The sequence below is a fragment of the Peromyscus eremicus genome, chromosome 5 (genome assembly GCF_949786415.1).
Source record: "Peromyscus eremicus chromosome 5, PerEre_H2_v1, whole genome shotgun sequence".
Taxonomy (NCBI): domain Eukaryota; kingdom Metazoa; phylum Chordata; class Mammalia; order Rodentia; family Cricetidae; genus Peromyscus; species Peromyscus eremicus.
Window position 1 is genome coordinate 70,003,299 of NC_081420.1, and position 20,330 is coordinate 70,023,628.

At 42.5% G+C, this 20,330-nt stretch overlaps 1 long non-coding RNA gene across 1 annotated transcript; it reads right to left on the reverse strand.

The window, feature by feature from the left end:
- Nucleotides 1-8,175: 8,175 nt before the first annotated feature.
- On the reverse strand, nt 8,176-18,194 carry LOC131910547 (uncharacterized). Its single transcript, XR_009379153.1, has 3 exons — nt 17,825-18,194; nt 9,108-9,171; nt 8,176-8,495 (listed from the first exon to the last, which is right to left on the reverse strand). It is a non-coding gene; the product is annotated as an uncharacterized LOC131910547 (long non-coding RNA).
- Nucleotides 18,195-20,330: the final 2,136 nt, after the last annotated feature.

Sequence of the window (20,330 nt, forward strand, 5' to 3'; positions counted from 1 at the left end):
GTGTTAAAGCAAACATAATGTCTGCCATTGACGATATTCTCTGGTATCTTCACTCCTCGTTTGAGTTTTGTTGGTGCCAATTGTCTCTGCAGACTGACCTCTCTCTCAGTCCCCTGCAGTTTATTCAAATTTTAACTTTTTATACAGAGTCCTCACGTATGAGGGATAACTGCTGTTAGGTATTTGGGAGTAGAGTTGGCCAGACCTTCTTTTTCGTAGATGAAGCTACGTCACCTGTGTGGGAAGAGATCAAATGAGCAGTACCTTTCTGAAAGGGATAGTGAAGCCTGGGCTCTGGTCACTCGCCTCGTAGGGAGGAAGGGTGATGATAACATTCAGCTTTCTCAGAAGATGCTCATGGAAACAGCTTATATGAAGCAGGTGACAGTGCTGTAACACCTCCATTCTACATAAACTTGATGTGATCTGTGGGAGATCTGATGGACAAAGTTAGACATGTTGGCCAGCAGTTACGCAGTGTCTCCTAGTCCTCATTCTTAACTAAGTGGGGGTTAAGTCCAATGATTTGTACTAAAGCAAAGCTACACTTCCTGCCCTCATGGGGTTTTCTAACACACACATACACGCTCTCCCAGATGGAGCAAAACAGCCACAAGCCGCTGAGCACAAAGCAGTCATATTTAATTCAGCATGCGAAACAAATGACAACTTCATATTCATAGGACATTGGCCTGTTTTTGTAACCTTTCTTCTCAACGAAAGCCCCTTCTCTTAAAGAATGAAAGCTTTACTTGCTGCTAGAGATAAAGCCCTGCCCAACAGTCACCCTGGCCTTAAATCCCGAAGGCCATCTCCAAGAAATCAGGTTTAGAAACTGACCCTAAAAGGACAAAGAAATTTCTGTAACATCCCTTTAGATAGGTGCTAGCAAACAGTGGGGCTTATTTGGCCATCAAATTTGACATTTAGAAAACTTAATTTGTAGTTACTTTTTAGAGACTGATGGGGTCAAGTGACAAGTCTGTATCTATAACTGTTGTATTTTGGAGTTCTAAAATTAGGTTTTGGTAAAATATGAACATCATTTTGTTTTTCATTAGTCCTGGAGGCTCTACAGTCAGATCCTAATCAGAGGAACTGCTTTAAAGAACTCAGAGCTTTGTCTGTAAATGTCAGTTATAGTGTGAAATGGGGGGAGGGAAGCAAAAACATTCCAGATCGTAGAACCCAGGAAAGACGCCATTAAGAAGTTAGCCCAACTTCAGATGGCTTCCTAAGCCTTGTACAGTTAGGGAAAAAATTGGGGAAAATTTATCCATGTTATTCAAGAATTTTAAAATAAAATTCCTGGAGACACAGCAGTTTCTTTGTTTTACAGAGCAGAGTTTTCACTATTTACCTAAAATGGGTTTAGGGGAAAGTATTTCCTCAGTAATTAATTTAGTAATCAGTATAAAAATATGTATTTCTGAGGTCCTTTCATTCATGATTGGTATTTTTTCTATAGTAATTTTAACTGAATGCTGGACCAAGAATATTAATATATCACCATCACAAGATGGTCTGGTATAGATAGTTACACATTAACCAAAGCCTGTTAGTTTGTCCATGCATAGAATTTATTGGCAACACATTCTTAGTAAAAAATTTATACTAAAATATAAAATGTATACATTACTGATGGTATATGTTCAAAGTATGCTGGATATAAAGATGTTCAGCTGTGTGGGAATGATTTCAAACCTACATTGAGTTCTTCATTTTACATATTTCTGTGGCATGTACAGTGTAAACCATACAAGCATTGGTGCTCCCAGTATCTCCAGCACCGCAGAGAGCCTGCAGTGGGCAGAAGGAATGCAGGCTGGGCTGAGCCAGGGCTGCTGGCCCCTGGCTGATTTAGACTGAGACAACTCTCTCACTACACTATGGTCAGTCAAGTCTCTTCAAGTTCTGAGGCTTTAGTTTTCTGAAATAGTGTAGTGTAGAAGGGACTACAGAGTTTTAAGGAGACCAAGATCCACGAGAATCCCCAAACTACTATGAGCTGAGTGAGGCCATGGGCTGGTTACCAACAGCGCTCCCTGGATACAATTCTGAGGGTTAAACAAGGCTGAAAACGCATAGGACTCGGCAGGAGAGTAAGCAGTGCCGCCATCCCTCCACATACTGTGTGTGAGTTGAAAAGGGTGGTCAGTTCTCAAGACATTATTTCCATTGGCAGAAATTGGTGGAATAATCTTATTTTGTTAAAACAGACACTTGACTGCCATCTGCTGGAAAATTCTCCTTGTAAATACGCAAATCTATGATGTCCAATGCACAGACCATGACACCCAGAAGTACCGGCGCTGCTGTACAGAACATGCTCTGCACTGTTGTGCACGCAAACACTCAATGACAGTTTGCTACTCTTCCAGCTTTTGGGAAATGCTGTTTAGAAAAGCACCCCAGGTAACACTGCTGTATAAATAAATTAATTTGAAAAATTCAAAGTTAATCTCTGGATTCAAAGTTCAGAGCACTAAACACTACACCATGGAGCCAGCAGCAAAGTTAATCTCGTAAAAGGAATCAGCATTTTTCTTTTACAAAGCCTAGAAACATCTGTGCTTACTACCATCATTTCCCACTTCTTTACCAAAAAGAACATTCCACAGTGAAACCTAGAGTTAAAGTTAGCAGAAATACCAACTGAGGGCTGGGGAGAGGAGCAGCAGTTAAAGAGTGCTTGTAACTTTGGCAGAGGACCAGAGTTAGGTTCCCAGCACCCACTTCTGGGACTCAAAACCATCCGTAACTCCAGATCCAGGAGATCTGACATCAAATTCTGGCCTCCATAGGTACCCATGTGCACACTCTTGCATGCACACGTGCTTACACACAAAATAATAATAATAATAATAATAATAATAATAATAATAATAATTCTTTAAAAAAACTGAGCCATTAATCTTACACTTATAAACATTGGATATAAGATCAAATTAAGAGTTTTTTATGTATTAAAAGCAAAGCATATTGTAAAAGAACATTTTTATTTTAAAATGCACTTTTATTTTAAAAATTAGACAAAAATTAATATACTGATAATATATCCTTATTACAAGATGGCAGGTCTCTCCCAGGAAGGCAAGTCTGCTGTGCTTCATTTAGCCAAGAACCTGGGCTGGGATAACAGGTCTCTCTTCTAGCAGGAAATCCTTATTGTGGTGATAACACTTTCCTTTTGCATACGAAAGGAAGACTTTGGCTCATTTTCATACCTAACACTATAGTCACAGAGAATACTGGCTACAATTACGTAAGGAGAGTTTATCCATAGTGGGAACTCTGTCGGGATAAGGGATTTATCATCCTGGCAGGGGACACAGGTGCTAGGGTGGCTCATAGAAACTTGGAGAAAACATCAGCTGTTTGTAAAGATGTGAAATGTTACAACTGTCACAGCAGAGTGATGAAAGGCACCAACAGTTCCAAGTGTCACACTATGCAAGGATGGAACTGACCAGCCAGAGCCCACAGGACAGACCATGTGATAAAGTACATTAACAGGGTAATGATTACTAAGGACGTCAGTGGAGGCTGTCTTCTGCATGGAGGGCTGACCGAAGTGACACAGTTATAGAGTGGGGCTCTTTGACAGAAACAAGGATAGGATCCCAGAATAACAGAAGCCAGATAACACCAGAAGCAAAATGTGCAATTATTGCAACAAAAGGACAAGGTGATGTCATCCAGTGGTCCTATCCAAGTATCTATGAAGACAGTGAATAGAACTCAATGTTCTAGAGGCAAGATGAGGGTGGTCTACGAGGGTAACAGCTTAAAACAATGATAAACCAAGAGTGGATGGGTTAGGAGACTTCAGTAGCTGCCTGTGCTGGGCAGTCTCAATTAAGAAATGGCCTCCAGCTGGGCGTGGTGGTGCATGCCTGCAATCCCAGCACTCAGGAGGCAGAGGCAGGTGGATTCATGTGAGTTCAAGGCCAGCCTGGTCTACAGAGCAAGTTCCAGGACAGCCAAGGCTGGTAACACAGAGAAATCCTGTCACCAAAAAACCAAAAAAAAAAAGAAAAGAAAAGAAAAGAAAAAAAAAAAGACAAAAAAGAGTCTCCATCAGGTTGGCCTGTGGGCATGTCTGTAGGGGCATTTTCTTAATTACTGATTAAGAAGTAGCCCGCCCACTGTGGGTGGTGCCATCCCTAAGCAGGTGGGTCCAGACTATCGAAGAAAAGGATTTTAACAAGCTGGAGGAAGCAAACCAGCAGGTCTGTGGCCTCTGCTTCAGTTCCTGACTCTGGGTCCTGCCTTAGGTTTCCTCGATGATGGACTGTAACCTGTAAGCCAAATCAACCATTTCCTTCCCAAGTTGCTTTTGCTCGGTGTTCTATCACAGAAATGGAAACCACACTAGATACTGCTGCAGTCACTAGCTCAGTTTCCAGAGCGGCATGACTCTCAAATCTCTATCCCACTGTCTAAGGAGAGAGTCGTCGCCTCAGAAACATACTTAGTGGTGTTTTCTCATCACCAGAATGTTGTTCTATCCCTTTACCAGGTAAAAGAGCTTTACAGCAGGAAGCTCTGACATGCCACTCAGAATACCCTATGGTATTAGTGGGATTTGTTGGGAAAATTAGGCCAGGAAGTTACTAGGAATCATTAAAGGAGAATCACAGCATAGACTTCTAGGATCCTGGAGCAAGATTCACACCACCCATAGAAACAACATTCCAAAAGTTCTTGTAGACTACTATGGCCTGACTTAGATGGATCATCTGACCATGGGACATCATGCAGCTGTGTAGCCAGAGGTCTGGTTATACACAAGTCATAAACCTGGGTGGGCGTAGAAGTAATCTGTCATTAAAAGGAAGTAGCAGACATGGAGTTGGGCATGAACATAGAGGGAAGACACCAGAGACTAGACCCAAATGTCATCCACTGCCATTGTACTGGTCTTCATAACTATGGCTGCATGGGGTTGCCCTTTGAGCAGACTGATGGGTGAGGGGACAGTGACCTATTTTTTCACAGATTGCTTAGTCAAAAGTGCAAACTAAGGATGGGTGCTGTTGTGCTACGTAATCTTGAGATGACCTTGAAAGGGGTGGTGAAGGGAAATCCTTAAAATGGGGAAAGTTCCTGATGATCCACTGGTTACCCACTTTGCATGGGAAGAAGTGTGGCTCAGGGTAAGATGCATGGTAGTCGTTTGATCAGGGACACAGGAGAAACCCTAGTATGAATATGAAGGTTGAACTTCCCCATTTCATGTCAACCGTCCTCAAAGCAGCTGCTACCAAAGTGACACTGAAAGACATTCACCACTGAGCCACGCATGTAAGTCAGCTCAGAGCAATGTAGTGCTGGCACAAGGGTACAGGGATAGGTCAAGTGTGCGGGGACAATGGTTAGGTAGAGTTTCAGTAGTGTGGTCTTCCATTCACCAAGGCTCTTCCAGCTACGGTTACTATCTGATGCCCATGTAACAGTGCCTTGGACCAGAGTCCACTAGTTCTCTCCAGTTTGGAGATTCCAGCCTAGAGATGACACTTCATAGACTGAGATGCCCCCCTAAATCAATGAACATTTTATGGGTGCTATATCTAAAGTATATGGAAATTAGGCCTGAGGGAAGTAGGCATGACCCTGCTTCATGTCATTCTCGGTGGTACATTTGGGCAATTGTGCTTCCTGTTACCCAAACCTTACATTCTCTGGGTCAGGAAACCTTGTTTCCCAGAGGGGTGATATGTCATTAAAGGATCCAGGATCTGATTATACTTTACAATGCAGCTGCCACTCAGTGCAGTACTCAATACTGTAGCAGTAGTGATTATTGAACCTGGTCTCCCAGAGGAGGCGAGGCTGCATTACAGAAAGAAGGCAGGAAGGAAAGAATATTTGACACATGTGATACAATAGGGGTATCTCTTGACGTCCATTCTTAGTTTTAACAGAAAACTGACAAGAACAGAAATTACGTCTGGGGTAGGCATGGCAACCAGGGACTATGAGTGGTTGGGTTTTTGCACGCACTAGGTTATGCACCAGCACGGGATGGGCTAGGGTGAGGAGAAGGGAGAGGTACTTACTCCACACTGGAGACCCACTGTGGCCTCAGCAGCTGTAGTTTCCCCACAAATATGCCCAGCTTCCTCAGGAGTAAAGGCCAGCAATGAGCCTGCACTTGCTTGTCTCAAGTGGAGAATCTAAGAGTCACGCTTTTTTTTTTTTTTAAATTTTCCTTTTCCATTTTTCTGAGATAGGGTCTTGCTTGAAGCCTAAGCTGGCTTTGAACTTGAGATCCTCTTGCCTCAGCCTCCATAGTGTTGTGATTATAGATGTGTACTACTCCATATGGCTAGTCATGTTTTATGTCCTAACCCCAGAAATGAATTGAATTAAATCTACTCACAGCCAGAATGAATCTTAATAGTTTGTCAAATTTTAAAATTAACACCTATATTTGACTAAAAGTAATTTAAGAGCATTGAGGCAACTGGGTCACATTGGAATCCAGCCAGATCAAAATAATCCAAGTTCTTCAGATTTCCTAAGAATTTTAGAATTTACATGGTGAGCACAGAGGCAATCCGTGTGTCTCTGGAGTAGGCTTTGGAATTGTTAGTGGCAGAAAGTTTTTTTTTATATACGAAGTCTTGTGTGTCAAGGGCATGTGTGGGCTTACATGCCATAGCAGGAGTATAAAGGCCAGAAGACAGCTTTGTGGAGCCAGCTCTCTCCTAACAACTTTACATGGGTTCTGGGATCAAACCCGTGGGTCTTACACACAGCAAACACTTTTTTTCCCTGCTGAGCTATCTCACTGGCCGGCCCACCATCAACTTCTCAAAAAGCAACTCCATAATCAAACCATATCCTCTGAATTATAGCATGAAAAGAAATAAGACCAGGCTAGGCTTCCTCATGGAGTCAACTCAGTTCTCATTCCAGGTAGCATAAGGAAGGCCCTGAATAGTTGACATCTTACCTTCCGTACCAATGACTGCCTCACACCAGGCAAAAATCCTCAGGTTTCTCGTACAAGGGAAGAGGTTTTAGAACCCAGTGTTCATATGCAGTTATTCTGAGGCAGCCTTAAATTGTTGCTTATTCTATACCCACATCTAGGTTTACTCACAAGGGCAAGCAAGGAGCCATACTTGGTCCTCTTTGTGTTCAGCCTGGTGCTAGGAAGTGATCAAGAAGAGATTACGGAATGAATGAGCCTGCAGAGTCCCATGAACCATCCTGGCCATTGGTGATCCTTAAAGGAACTCCGCTCTGGCTGTGTCTTCTTTTTTCAGGGCTGTCGATGAAACCCAGAGTCTACAGCATGATAGTCAAATGTTCTGTCCCTGAACTACATCCCTGGCCCAGGTGAAGACGCTATGAAAGGACAGCTTGCCCAAACAGGAACAGGCTCTTTTCAAGTTCTGCTATGGTAAGACTGCAGTGCCTGAAGCAATTGTTAGGATTTTAAAATAGCAAAAACAAACAAACAAACAAAAACCACTACTAGGAGGAATGAACCACCCCCACCACACACACACACTGTGAGGAGACCTTCAGCATGAATCCCACAGCTGCCGCTTGAATATTTACTGTGTGAACTCACCAATCAAAGTCTCCTGGGAATTTTAGAATTGACTCCTGAAACAGTGATAACTGAGTCTTTCGGAGTGGCTCTGAGGCACTGGGAACGAAGCACACTGGTTGTGCTTGTTTTATAGGGCAGTGGCTTGGTTGTTCCCTGCTAGTAGGAACTAAGCTCACAGTGCTTGTTTTATAGGGCAGTGGCTTGGTTGTTCCCTGCTAGTAGGAACTAAGCACACAGTACTTGTTTTACAGGGCAGTGGCTTGGTTGTTCCCTGCTAGTAGGAACTAAGCGCACAGTACTTGTTTTATAGGGCAGTGGCTTGGTTGCTCCCTGCTGGCACCACATTTGTAAATGTGCAGTTTCACTCAGGTTCTCTCCTGCTGGATTCTGCTGTCTACAAACACTGCTGCTTGCAGTTCTAGACCGGCATCTGGAGGAAGCCAGATGAATCCAGGTTGGGCTGTGGAAGAACTTTGGTGTTGCCCAGGGAGGCAGTTGAGGAAGGGGAAGGAGACCAGAGTCCGGAGCTAGTCCTGAGACAAAGAAAGACCCAGAAGAGGGCTCTACGTGGCCATACCCATCTCAAAAGCAACCATGTACTCTTCTCGGTCTCTTCCATGCTTAGGGAAGTTTCCTACCGTTCTTGCTCTGACCACTTGAACTTTTAAGTTTTGTGTCTTTTGCCTTATCCATCCAAGGTGCCAAATAAGGATCAGTAAGAGTGTCACAGGGGTTTTATTTCAAGATATCCCTGTGAATTTATTAGCGTTTGTACTGAGCCCAAGGAAGGAACTCAAATGGAGACTCAATCCTTGCATCTTTTTTTTTTTTCTTCCATTTTTCAAATTACTCCTTTGCAACGATGTCCATGCTACATTCCGCTGCTCTGGTTTAAACCATCTATACCAACGAGTTCACTGGAGGCCTTTGGGAAGAAAAGACTAAGTTAGGCAAAGGAAGGAAGATTATGACAGACCTATGGGAGGGGGGGGAGGCATTTGGATCATTTATATGCTGCATGTTTTACTGACAGTTAAATACGGTGTTTTGTTCTGTTTTCCGCCACTCGAGGCTTATTTAATTAAATTCATGGCCGAGGATGCTAACCAGCCCCACAGCTAAAATAATTGCTTCTCTGTTGGTGAGACGTAAGGCCAGGATTGATTTTCCCCTGGCTGATAGCTCTCCTTTCTGACTCATGAATGTCATCTCCACTCTCCTCCCCACGTAATCTGATCTCTGTATCTGATCCCTATTTAGCAGTACACTTCGCTAAACAGATGTCCGAGTAATTAAAATCCCACATGGGCACACTAGTCAGTGAGTTACATCTACGTAATAGTCAGCTTAGGAACTTTTCACCCTGGGCTCCCGCCCCACCCCCCCATCCTGGTGTTTGTGGTGTGTCACTGGCCTTGATCGGGCTTAAACAGTAGAGCTCAAGCTGCCTGTGTGGGTTTTCCTGCATGTGTTCAGTTTTCTTTTCTCCTCCCCGCACCATTTCCCCCACAAGTTCCAGGCCTTTCTTTCAACTCACCTGGATTTCCACCAGCATCCAAATTCTCACTGAATGAATCATCTTGTATTCCTTCATGTCAGCTCTAGCAATTAAAAGAAAATCATAAAAAGGTTGTTATAACCATGGATTAAAAGTATCTTTTATTTTTCTCCCCAGAGGCATAGCCAAAATATTTCAGACTGAAAAATCTTTTAAAAACAAAAAAACCATAAAACCTATTAGTTCAAACACTAGAAACCTGTTTGGTTGCTCTAAGTCACCGAGGGACTTGGATGACAGAGATTAGAGAGGAAAGAATGTATGTGGAGAGGTGCAGGGGAGGCTGGGAAGGGCTTAGGACTCGGAATTTGCTACTTTGGTAGAGGATTTAGAACTTACACTTATTTATGTGTTAACACTAAAGAGACAATATTTGTAATGGTAACTCTGATAGGGACATACCTTTATGCAAAACTGGACAACATTGAAACATAAAGGAGGTAAACAAATTCCCCTTGCAGCTGGCAGATAAGCATCAATTTTAAATTAAAAAAAAAAAAACTAAACACTTTTAACAATTCATCAGTTTCGATATCTACCAAATTAGCCAGACAAAAATCAGGTAAGTGACAATCTTAATGGAAAATAATCACATTTAGCAAATCATTTTATAAAAGTTTTTCGTCATATGTATGTTGCTTGTAAGGCTACTTATAGAACACTTCAGAATTTTTTTAAAAAGTGTGATTAAGCTGGACAGTGGTGGTGCACACCTTTAATCCCAGCACTCGGGAGGCAGAGCCAGGTGGATCTCTGTGAGTTCGAGGCCAGCCTGGTCTACAGAGCAAGATCCAGGACAGGCACCAAAACTATACAGAGAAACCCTGTCTTGAAAAACCAAAAAAAAAAAAAAAAAAAAAGTATGATTAAAAAAGTCAAGCAGCAAGTTCAGAGGCTAACGGATACTGTTTTAGTTCTAAAACTCCAAAAATAGTTACCTAAACTTGATTGCCACGCTTATATTCAGAAAGTAAGCAAAAATCCTTCTGCTTAATCGAAACTTCATTTTGGTGGTTTACATTCAGCTTACACTCTTGTTATCTAAACTAACAAAAGCTATGTAAATAAGCAGAGATCTAAATTAATAAGCGTCTTAGATAAACAGTTGCACACAATGAATAAGAGTCTTACATAAACAGCGATACCAAATGGGAGCTAGTATTTCAGGAAGGTAGATTCCAAAACCACAGGAGGGAGCAGCATGGGTGTGATTTCTGCTCCTGTCTACTACCCAGACTGCTGTGGATCTCGACAGTTCTAAGGCTGGCATGTCTGCATTCTCTCTGTGCTCAGGACCGCCACCACACTACCACCGTGTGCTTCTTCTCGAGTCCTCTTCCCCTTTATGGAGCTCATGTTTCATCTAAAAAAGTTCAGGGCCCTTTTTAAGCCGTTTTCCCTCCATTCATTCCTTATCACATATCTATCCCTGCTCAGCTGTTTCTTTCTGATCACTGAACAAAAATGTATTAATTCCAGTAACCCATTTGCGCTTCCCACTGCCTTAGTATAAACTAGGAAGGATATTTCTTGACCTCCTCACAAAGTTGTGAAGATCGTAAGAGCCTCCTACAAAGAGCTCAAACCACAGCCACACCTGTTTCCATTTGAGTGGATGATGGCAAGGTTCTTTACTTCTCTGTACTTCAGTTTCATAATACAGAAAATACCTATATTCTAGGGTTGTTCGGTAATGGTTACATGAGGGAATTCCTGCAGATCACAAGGTCAGAACACGCTTACGGCCATCTCTGTTCCCTATAAATGCCAACACAAAGGCAGGCAGCTGCAGGGTCCCACTGAAGGCAGGGCACTTCCTCTAAGTCTCCCATCTCTGTAGCCCAAGGCCTCTGGGATGGGTTCTTATTTGGGGACTGCCACAGTTAAGCTATAGCCCCTGAGTGTGGCCTGTGGCAGTTAAGAATGGAAGCAGCAGCAAGATGTGAGGATGCTGGTTGAGAACCATCCTCTGAGGATTTGAAGGAACCTTTGCCTCTCACCAAACCCAGCTCACCCCCATGGCTTCATTAATACATTTACTTCAAGTGGTTTGTTTGTGTTGACTTTTCACTTTGATGTCAATGTGTCCTTAAAAGGTGTGTGTGTGTGTGTGTGTGTGTGTGTGTGTGTGTGTGTGTGTACATGCAGATACACAAAGAAATCATCCTTTCCAGTCTGGAAAATGAGTATGGTAAAGAGGTCAACTGGTTCTCTAGGTACTTTACTTCTGTTTTTATAGGCCAAAGTATTGTGTAAATAAATACAAAAGCATCCTTTCCACTGTCATGCAACAGTCTTCCTATCATTTACATTATTGTTGTTTTATAGATCTCAGCATAATTTTAAATCCTTCTCTTCCAGAGAATATAGGAAAGTGCCATGTTTCAGGCACACTTTTGAAAAAGAAACTGGAGAAAAAAAGCATTTACAACCTAAATGTTACCCCATGGGAGAGAAATGAGGGGAGAACACACAAAATATACAAACAACAAAACCTGAGCATTCCAAAAGAAACGGGATGAGTCTTTCAAAGAGCTCTCTTCTGAGGGGTTTCTCGCACTGACATGCACATATATTGATGCAACTGTACAAAGTCCCAGAACACCGTGAAGGACCGATGCTAGCATGCAAATGCCAGCTCTCCTACGTGATAGCCATCACAAACAGCTGCGCTCCGACTTATTACTTGTAACTTTTGTCTTGCACTACACTTTCAGTGTCCCATTGCTCCCTTTACCCTCTTCACGCCTCCCTCTTTAACCGGGGATGGATTTCAGCATGTAGAAGCATGTGCTCAGTCAGATGTCTCCACAGCCACTGGCCAGGATTCCTAGTACTGCTTGTTGATAATCCATGTCCTCCCCATTAGTGATGCTTCATTTACTGACATATTGAATTCAGAGCTATCTATTCAAAACTATTAATCTATTTGTCAATCTTTTTTCAGTAATTTAATATCACTGTAATTATTAGTCTTTCTAATATGTATGAACATCTGGTGAAGTGACCATCTCTGCTTTTACTCTTCATCTTAGATCTATGCTGGTTACTCTGTTTTTTCCTCCAGATAGAAATTGTTTCAAATCAAACCTCCAAAAAAATTGGAGATTTTTTTTTAGTTAAAATTATAGATATTTACCCAGTAGCATATATATCTTGATTCAAGTCTTTGCCCCCCTTTTCCTTTGGGATATAGATCTCACTCAGTTCTTGCCAACATTATGTATGTGTGTAGGGTCATTTAGTTACTTTGAATAGGGTCTTTTCAACAGTTGTATTACCCAACAGGTAATTGGTAGATCACTAGAAAACCTTTTTATATATAACATACATGTATGCACATATATATGTATACAGCGTATGTTTGCATTCCATGTGGGTGTGCATGTGTATAGATGCACACACCTGTGTATATACCTACAGAGGCCAGAGGAGGACATCAGGTGTCCCATTCTCTCTCTCTACCTTATTTCCTTCCAGGAGTCTTTCACTGGCTGACTAAAATGCTCCCAGGATCTGCCTGTCTCTGCCTTCAGTGCTGGGGATGGACAGACACACACACACACACACACACACACACACACACACACACACACACACACACTGGTTTTTCAAGACAAAGTTTCTCTGTGTAGCCCTGGTTGTCCTGGAACTCACTATGTCATCCAGGCTGGCCTTGAATTGAACTCAGAGATCTTCCTGCCTTTGCCTCCTGAGTACTGGGATTAAAAGTGTGAGCCACCATGGCCCAGCTAGGTTCCCATATTTACACAGCAAACACTTTTACCCATTGAACCATCTCCCAAGCCCCAATTTTCAATATTTTACAGTAGCTTTTCAATTAGGTCTCTAAAGTTTTGCAGGTAGAAGTATTACCTGCAAATAAAAGCATTTTTCCCACTTTTTACAATAGTCTCCCTATTATTTACATTTTTGTCTTTTTGGGTACTTCAACATAACTTTAAATCACAACAGTGATAATAAGCATCTTTATATATGATTTTAATGATAATGGTTCTATGGTTATATGATTGATTAAGTATAGAAATTTTAAAATATGAACAAAAGTAGAGTGAATAATAATATAACATTTGCCAATCACTTACCTTCAACATTTTTGCATATACTTTCAAAGGGATACAAACTCTCCCCTTCTGGATACAGGCTTAGAAATACCTATTCATGTCTACAGCCATACCACCCCGAACACTCCTGATTTGTCTGATCTCGGAAGCTAAGCAGGGACAGGCCTGTTCAGTACTTGGATGGGAGAAATACCTATTCATACAGTGCTCTTCATTTCCATTATGAGGTATTAGTCCTAACTAATAGTCAAAGAAGTTCAATGATGGTTTTTCCTAACTAATAGGAACATTCCACTGCTATGTGATTGCAGAAAACTAGATAGCAATCTAAGTGGTTCCCAATTAGTGAGTGAAAATTGTGATTCATTCATGTAATTATAGTTGACAATTATAAAAAATGCTGACACAAAAGGACAGTCAAGTTTATGAAATTAAAAACGCAAGCACAGGACAATATCCAGGTGTGATTTTATTTTTTAAATTTTTCATGGGCTGGGAGACAGCTCAGTTGGTAAAGGGCCATCTGTGTAAGAACAAGAACCTGACTTAGTTTCCAGCACTCACATGGAAGCCAGGGGCGTGCATCTGTAACCCCAGCCTGGGGTGGGGTGGGAATGGGGGCTCATTCTTCAGCCAGCCTCACTAACTGGTGAGCTCCAGGTTCAGTAACAGGTTGTTGTCTCAAAAAGGGGGGCAGGGAGCTATTGAAGAATACACACACACACACACACACACACACACACACACACACACACACACAATTTGTTCCAAGGAGAAAAGAACACACGTATGAGAGTTTCTGGAAGAGTTTGCAAGAAACTACCAATAGAAGTTATTTCTGGGCAGGAAGAATGAGGTGTGGTGATAGAAGAATTAGCTTCCTTATAAATTATTTTATAAACCATTATTGAAAGATAACATTGGTTAATGATTTTCTTTTTGCTGAGTTTTTAAAAATTATCTGTGGGTGGGGGAGATAGCTCAGTGATTAAAAGCACTTGTTGCTCTTGCACAAGACCCAGGTTCAGTTCCCAGCACTCAGATGGCATGTAACAACCATGTAAGTCCAGTTCTGGAGGAGTCAACACACTTGTCTGGCTTCTGTGGGCACTGCACATACATGGTACCCATACATAGAAGATAAAAACAAATATGTTTTTAAAGTAGTTGTTTTAATCAAGAACAGATATTAGAGTTTTATCACTTAAGACTTTTTCTTTTATGGCCTAACTGTATTAGCTATATTTTTATAATGTTAAAATATCTTATTTCACTGGGAAGTGGTGGCTCAAGCCTTTAATCCCAGGCAGAGGTAGGCAGATCTCTGAGTTCTGAGTTCGAGGCTAGCCTGGTCTACAGAGCGAGGTTCATGACAGCCAGGGCTACACAGAGAAACCCTGTCTTAAAAAAAAACAATAGCTGAGGAGCCCCCATGGAACTGGACTAGGCCCTTTAGATAAGTCAGACAGTCAATTAGCCTGAACTGTTTGGGAGGCCCCCAGGCAGTGGGACCGGGACCTGCCCTTGGTGCATGAGCTGGCTTTGTGGAACCTAGGGCCTATGCTGAGACACTTTGCTCAGCCTTGGTGCAGGGAGGAGGGGACTGGACCTGCCTCAACTGAATGTACCAGGCTGGGCTGACTCCCCAGGGGAGACCTTGCCTTGGAGGAGGTGGGAATGGGGGATGGATTGGGGGGAAAGGCTGGGGGGTGGGAGGAGGGAGGATGGCGGGAAGGACAGGGGAATCTGTGGCTGATAAGTAAAATGACTAGAAAATCTCTTACATAAAATAAATTTAAAAAAAAGAAAAACCAAAATAAATGAATGAATGAATGAATAAATAAATAAATAAATAAATAAATAAATAAAATTTTATTTCTAGAAAAAAGTACCATGCTAAAAGTGATTTACTGTATTTCAATTTAATTTGCTGACACTGGGTTTGTTGTATGAAGTTACATTTAAATTTTTTTTTGTAACATTTTGGAAAAGTTTTATGATACATTTCAATTCATAAAAAACAATCTTTAAAGTATTTATATATTCTAAAAGGAAATTATATGTCCTGTGAAGTTTGTTGGGATATGCCTATAGCATTTCTAAGCCTAAAGCCTTTAAAAAGCCCTTCCTTGGCTTTGATTTACACTTCACTTTCCTCCTCCTCCTCCTCCTTGTCTAATTTTTAGTGATTTTTGTCTTTCCAGGAAAAATAAAAACAAAAATGTAGTCATGGTAGCAGCATGTAATTAAAAACAAACTCCTTATCAGTGCTAGCTCCTTTGTGTTTTACAGTTTGATTTATGTTCCGTATAATTTGTTAAACAGATTTTTCAGGGATTTCTCCAGAGATTTGTCTTGATCTCTTTCCTTTGGAATTGATCTGTTTTTATCAGTCTCTAATTCATCCATTTCTCTTGCAGTAGTCATTCTTCAATCCTCCTTCTTTGGATGATGATGAGGATGATGATGATGATGATGATGATGATGATGATTTGGTTATTGTGCTTTTGTTTTAAGTACTGCTCATTTTACTTAGTTTTGTTATTCTTTCTTATTAAAATTTCACCTGTCTAACAATGCTGGTAAGCTAGGTGAGGTGGCAAATGACTTTCAGATATTTCTAACAGTTTGTTCTGCTCTGAGTGGGCAAAGATTTGAACACTGACTATGCCATTTAAAATGTGACTCAGACACTAGTGGCATAAAGAATTATAAAAATGTTTTGAACACTAGCACACAACCACAGCAAGCTTATGACCTACTGAAGAGGCCAGGACCTATCTATAAGCACAAACCTGCATGGTTGCTGAACATTGTCTGTCCTCAGAAATTTGAGGAGAACTAGCAACCAGGATTTAAGGAGATGTTCTCCTGTTCCTTTAAGATTCCTTCTGAGGCCGGGCGGTGGTGGCGCACGCCTTTATTCCCAGCACTTGGGAGGCAGAGCCAGGCGGATCTCTGTGAGTTCGAGGCCAGCCTGGGCTACCAAGTGAGTTCCAGGAAAGGCGCAAAGCTACACAGAGAAACCCTGTCTCGAAAAACCAAAAAAAAAAAAAAAAGATTCCTTCTGCTATTTCATAGACATGAATAGCCTAAGATATTCCTAAATGCCTTTTACTTTCTTTGAAAATATACACATTATCTACACAGCCTTGCTTCATTTTTTTTTTTTTTTGGTCATAATTAAATTCAGATGAAAGGTTTTTCAAGCGCAAATGTTAAAAACTGTAAACACAGTAAGAGGAAAAAATTTCACTGTAAAAACCAATTCACTAACTACAGATGTAGATGAAAGCAGAATACATTTTAAAAATAATTTTCAAGGTTAGAATTTTAAGCAGTTAAGTTGCTAGTAGAAAACTCTGTGACAACAGAAAAGCATATTTGCAAATGTACGATCCTTACCAAGGTCCGCTGCAGAAATCATTAGATTCACGTGTTTGCAGATTATGTAACAGTTTTTAAGTGGCCAGGAAAGGGAGGATTTTGTGGTCAGAAAAGTGGAAATGTTCTATTTAACATATGACCCTGGCCAGTCCCATCTCAAATTACTGTTGATCAAGTTACAGATGATTGGCAGGTCAGGTGGGAGCCAGAATGTGCCTGATGAATCTTCAATAAACATTTTGCCACAAATCAGTGGCTATTACCATTAAAAGCATGACCTTCACTCTCTGATATTTAAAATAATGCAAAGAAAAATTGCAAAGCATTGTGAGCTAGATGTTGCTTTTAAAGGCTTGTAATTTATCCTCTCCTGGTGAGCTTAGAACAAGCAAAACATAGCTTTGCGAAAATGACTTAAAAACATATAATTAGAGCTCCAGATTAACAGCTTTATAATCATAATTGAAAGTGTTTTCTGTTTTACACAAAAACCATGCATCTCAACTTTTCAAATTTCCAGATGTTTAAAACATGTAAAAGCCGATCTAGGACTTAATTCTTGTGAGGATACACCAGCAGAAACCAAATAAATAGAAGTCCAGACTTTTATCTCTCTCCCAACCCCGAATAGTGATATTTGGCATTGATCTCAACCGATTGCTGCTAAAGTGGCACATTAATGAGACAGTAATCCAGAGCCAAAACCGGGAGAAAAAAAATCGTTTGTTTTGATTGTGAAATTTTTTAGGAAAGTATATCCAACACTCAAACACTGCCAAAGAAAAGCTAACCTCGAGGCCAATTTTTAAGTGCTAAGATTTGATGAGAAGGTAGAATCCCGCCCCCGCTCCCCCCCTCGACAAAAAATACACACTACTGCAGCCAACTTTTGAGGAATTTATTTTACCTATAGTTTGAATAGAATAAACTTTATCCACTTAGACTGCAGTTCAATGAATTGTGGCAACGGTGATGTAACTACCACTCCTTTCGAGATACACAGTTGTTTTCTGGCCTCCAGTGTCCTCCTTTCCTTTCAATTTCTGGCCAGGCAAATGCTTTGTGTATCTAGTTTACATCTTCTAAAAACTCAGACATGGACTCAAATTGACCATGGTCTTTTCTGAGATTTCCCCTCATAGTACAGTATTTTCAGATCCGTATTCACACTGAGTCAACGCTGTGCCACCTTTTGGGGCACGATATGCTTTCAGACAACTTTACCTGCATGGTCCTCATTCCAGTTCCTCTTCACCACCCTGATGGACAGCAGTTCAGTTTGGGAAGGGAGCACCGACCAACTCCAGCCAACCTGCTAGCACCTGCTGTGAAGCATGAGGGGACAGATGGGACCAAGCGACGTGGAACAGACGCTGGCAAAACATGAACCCTGGAAGTGGACGAGTCATGCTTGGAACCCCAGGCCCAGGGCTTCCCCGAGGCTGAAGTCGCCACCCCCTCGGGACGCCCGGTGCCCACGCAAGTGCCTCCGGGACCAAGGGCTCCAGCTGGACGGCCGCAGGGCCACTGGAGTGCACAGATGGTGCACAGATCCTCAAGCTCCCAGAAAGGGGAGCCCGACAGCAAGAACACCCGAACTTCAGCTATGCCTGTGGCCCACAGAAGCAGCGCGCTTATATACGAGCGCGCTCTGCCGCACTACACCCGGCGTCTCACTCCGCGCCACCGCAGGCGTTCCGCTCCGCGCGCGGGCGGCCCTACTTCCCGGCCGGGCGCCAGCCGGGCGGCCTTCCCGCTCCTGCTTCTGAGCTCCTCGGGAGTGGCTGGCCGCACGCCGCCGTCCGCTGAACCGACCTGGCTTCGTCCTGCGCGGCGTCCTGGTTGCAGGGCACCGGGAGACTTCGTGTCTGGACGCGATGGGACCGAGCCGGCGGCGCCTCGGCCTGGCCCCGCCTGGCCCCGCCGGACCCCGGGGCCGACTTTCGCTTTCTGCCGAGCGCGGCGGCCTTGTTCCCAGCGGCCACTCACGGACTCAGGGCGGCTTTGTGTCTGCGGCCTTCCCGGGCTGGAGGAACCGGCCCGCGCCCGAGGAGGGTTTGTGCACAACCTTCTCGCTGGGATTCGAGCTACCGGCCTTCGGGGCTGGGTTTTGATGTTTTCTCGTGCTCGAAAATTTTGCACGGAACCAAGTTCTCTGGCTCCCTGCACCATCATGTTGTGTCAAAAAAAAAACCCGAGAAAGCCGGGCTGGCCGCACACAGGCTGGGCTGTTCATTCTGCGGAGGCCTGCCCGTGCGGGGCGAACAACCCTGGGCAGAAGCAATGGAACCAGAGAGCCTTGGCGCCTAGGGGAGGGAACCATCCTGGGGTAGTTAGGTTAGGGGTCCCCATAATATGATTCACGACTACGGAAACAGAATGTGGGAAGAAACTAGTCCAAGAAGACCGGCTTTGAGTCATCGGGGAAGGCATCTGTTTGAGCATAAAACCTGTCAGGAATGACAAAAAACAAAAAATAGCAAGGCAGACTAGGAATCAAGTTTGGCTTTACAGTTTCTTTGTCGCCAATTATCCCCCACAAGCATGGCATTTAACCCCTTGCTAACATTAGATAGTTTTCATCTTTGTTCATTGGTTTCTCCCTGTAAACCTATGAGAACAGCGAGTTCACTGTTTTCCCTGGAGTATAGGGTGTGTAGTATTTGGCAATGTACTGGGAGCGTTTTTTTTTTTTTTGCAGATATTTGCTGAGTCAGCAAATAAGAAGCAACCACAATTATTTAAAGGTCCTCTGAGTTGAGGATAAAAACCACAAGACACAAGGAAAATTGCTCTCCTGACTCACTTTTATTTTTTGGCTCAGTAATCCATAAGGAATGGCTAAGAGGTAGCCAGTCTGCCATTTCATTTTCCAAAGGAAAAAAAAAAAAAAAAGGAACTCTCCTCTGTGCTGCTTTCATTCTAGGGACTGATACTGTGATGCCAATTCACCTAAAGTGTATGAGGAAAATGAACATCCATAATTGTTCACCGATCTCCAGTATATGGTAGTTTGAGTAGCATTCATGGTGGGCTGCTGTGGGACTTTACAAATGCCTACACAGTATTATACACTATTGAAAACACACCTGGAGAGTGCTTCGGATGAAAATTGGGTGACCCTTCTTTAGTTTCGAGGGAAATGAGATGAAATGGGAGTGTGGAGACTCAGAATAGCCAGCTAGCCCCAAGGGATTCTCCTGTATCAATTTCCATGTCTTTTGGTTAGGAAAAGTCTACACCTGTACTAGGCAGGTTTGTAATACCTAATACCGGTCAGAGTAGAGCTGGAAAAGCTTTTCATGAGAAGGGTAAGATTTCATGTATGCATCTGCAATCGTTCCAATAATGATGGCTTCCTAGGATGCAACACTGGACATGTCTTTGGAGGTCATGCGTTCAAGTCTATTTGGCTAGCGAGCGTCTGTTATGTGTCAGGCATTGTTATAGATGCCACAGATACAGCAGCGAACAGACAAGTCTTTCCACGCTCTGCATTATCCCACTACCAGGACCTTTCCTCCACCGCATCTTTTTTCCTGTTTTGATCATTCATTGACCATCTGCTTTCTTTACAACCCAGGTCCCTTCACCAGATTTTTAAATTTGTTCCTATTTCCTGTCCCTCCCTCGATTCACTCAAAATATAAATATATGAAATAAATATGTGAAATAAAATGTGATGAAATAAAATGTAAGGTCATAGCCATTTAAGAAGCCAACTTTTAGC